The sequence below is a fragment of the Portunus trituberculatus genome, chromosome 39, assembly GCF_017591435.1.
Source record: "Portunus trituberculatus isolate SZX2019 chromosome 39, ASM1759143v1, whole genome shotgun sequence".
Classification (NCBI taxonomy): domain Eukaryota; kingdom Metazoa; phylum Arthropoda; class Malacostraca; order Decapoda; family Portunidae; genus Portunus; species Portunus trituberculatus.
Window position 1 is genome coordinate 13,261,295 of NC_059293.1, and position 2,500 is coordinate 13,263,794.

Consider the following 2,500-nt stretch of genomic DNA (forward strand, 5'->3'; position numbering starts at 1 on the left):
TTCCTCCCCCGAGGCACACCTGCCAGGCGACACACAAAGGTACGCCAGGTAATGGGTCTGCCGACTATTATACATAAGGAGGACACACAGGGACGGGGCGAGTGAGTGAGTGAGTGAGAATAAGAATGGTAAGCCGATATGCGTTCATCTCCATTCGATAAGAAGACAAGAGGTAATAAACATGACTTTTCCTTTAATGGATGTGACGAGTGAGAGAGAGTGAGAGAGTTGGGTTAATACAGGTTCATCTTACAACAAAATAACTCTGCCTGCTTCTGTGTTTCTATCTACTTATGAACTGAATTAATTTAAACGAGAGATTTCAAGAGAATTATCCTATTCTTCTGGTTGACTCTTTTAATCATGTTCGGGACAGGCACCTCAGTGGATATTAATTGCAGTTTTTTTTTGTCATGACCGGTTTTCCCTCTTACATTAAAAATACAAGATTTTTCATTGATGGAAGTCACGAGTGAGCGAGTGAAAGTGAGTCAGAGAGAGAGAGAATGAAGCCAATATGCGCTCATCTTCATGCAATAACAAGACTTACCACAATCATGACTTTTCTTCGTTTATTATTCACTATCAAGCCATTGTGGATCATTAAAATTTCCTTGTCAATGTTCTCCCTTGTTTTACCTTCCTTAAAGTCCAAACCTCCTCTCTTGCTTTCCTTATTTTCGTTTTTTTTATTATACTTACAACATTTTCCTATCTCATATTCATTCCCTGTTTAAATATCAACTCTTTCACTGCATGTCAAAATTTTCTGTCATTAAATTCAACTACAACATTCTTTCTTTTTCTTTTCTTTCAAACTAATCTCTAAATCATTTGTATAGTTTAGCAAAGACTACATTCTTATTCATTGCCTTTCTTTTCCTCGTACTCCCAAACAATTCAATACGGTCACGAAAATTGCAAAAAAAGGTTAAGTATACAATAAGGAGATTTTGAGATGCTTCGGTGCCTGTTGTGGTACTGTTATTGAATGAGAGAGAGAGAGAGAGAGAGAGAGAGAGAGAGAGAGAGAGAGAGAGAGAGAGAGAGAGAGAGAGAGAGAGAGAGAGAGAGACGATACTCACTGGATAACTGGGACACACCTTTTTGTTCCCCTTATGTGTGTGTGTGTGTGTGTGTGTGTGTTTTGGTCTAACTGTCTGTTCTTCTAATGTATGTAAGTATGTCTCTCTCTCTCTCTCTCTCTCTCTCTCTCTCTCTCTCTCTCTCTCTCTCTCTCTCTCTCTAATGAAGTCAAACATGGGACATCTATCAGGCAACTCAACACTCATGAACACTTGAATATGTGAAGGATCGGTAAACTGACTTACTAAGATGGAGGATAACAAGTAGTAGTAGTAGTAGTAGTAGTAGTAGTAGTAGTAGTAGTAGTAGTAGTAGTAGTAGTAGTAGTAGTAGTAATGGTAGTAGTGGGTTATTTAATTTTAGCAAAGGAATAATTAACTTTCGTGTCGTTTAATAATCTTATAGTGTGTGTCTGTACGTTGTTTTACTTTCCTCTTTTCGAAACAATCAGCGACGAACTACTGTCCTAAATCCGCGTCACACTAGGAGGTGAGAACAATGTATGAGTGAAGTATTACGATGCACAGCTGGTCAGGTTGACGTAAGAGGAACAATGAGAATGCAACACGGACATAGATTAATGCATGGAAGAGTGTGCAGAAAGCCAGCCAGCCAGCTAAACAGACAAACACACACATACACCCACACCCACACATATACACTAAAAAAACAAAATAATGAATCTCTAAGAAGTCATGAGATCTAAACGTGTCAGTCCTTGTATGAAATATAGCTATCTATTTTCATTATCATTCTCATCCATTTATTTGTCTACTATTCTTTAAATCTCCGTAACAACACCGCACTAACAACCTACTAAGTCTATTCCATTCATTCACCACTCTTACGAATTCACCACACTCAAGTTTGATCCTACTCTACAATATTCCATCTTAATACGGCAAATAAACTATAAAAACACGAAGAAAACACACTGATCCTGCTTACCCAACACTCGTAAACCTAAAAAGTATTAAGACTCACTCCCATCACCACCTCTCTCTCATAAGACTTCAAGCAAACGCAAACTTTCCTTCACCACCTCCACACTCATTATCTCTCCTCTCGTTGAAATTCCTACTTATTCCCACTGCCGACAGCTGGAATATTCCTATCGCAGCCTCGCTATTAGTCGAACGAGGCTTGTATGTTACATGAAAGACTGGAAGTAGATAAGAGAGGGCGAGAATGAACGAGGAAGAAAGGAGAGAGAAGAGAGAGAGAAGAGAGATAGATTAAAGATTGAAAGGGAAAAAAGGATTGTGAAGATAAGTTAAGAGGGAGTGTGCTGCAGAGAGAGAGAGAGAGAGAGAGAGAGAGAGAGAGAGAGAGAGAGAGAGAGAGAAAGTGTGCCCTCTTTTTGTTATAACTCTCCTCTTTGTCTCCCTTCAGTTCCCCTACAGCCGCCAGTCGC

At 39.3% G+C, this 2,500-nt stretch overlaps 1 protein-coding gene across 10 annotated transcripts in view; it reads right to left on the bottom strand.

Annotated features, from left to right (window-relative positions):
• The window catches only part of LOC123515430 (homeobox protein prospero-like), a 268,714-nt gene that overhangs the window by 168,923 nt on the left and 97,291 nt on the right, over positions 1-2,500 (bottom strand). The window lies entirely within an intron of this gene.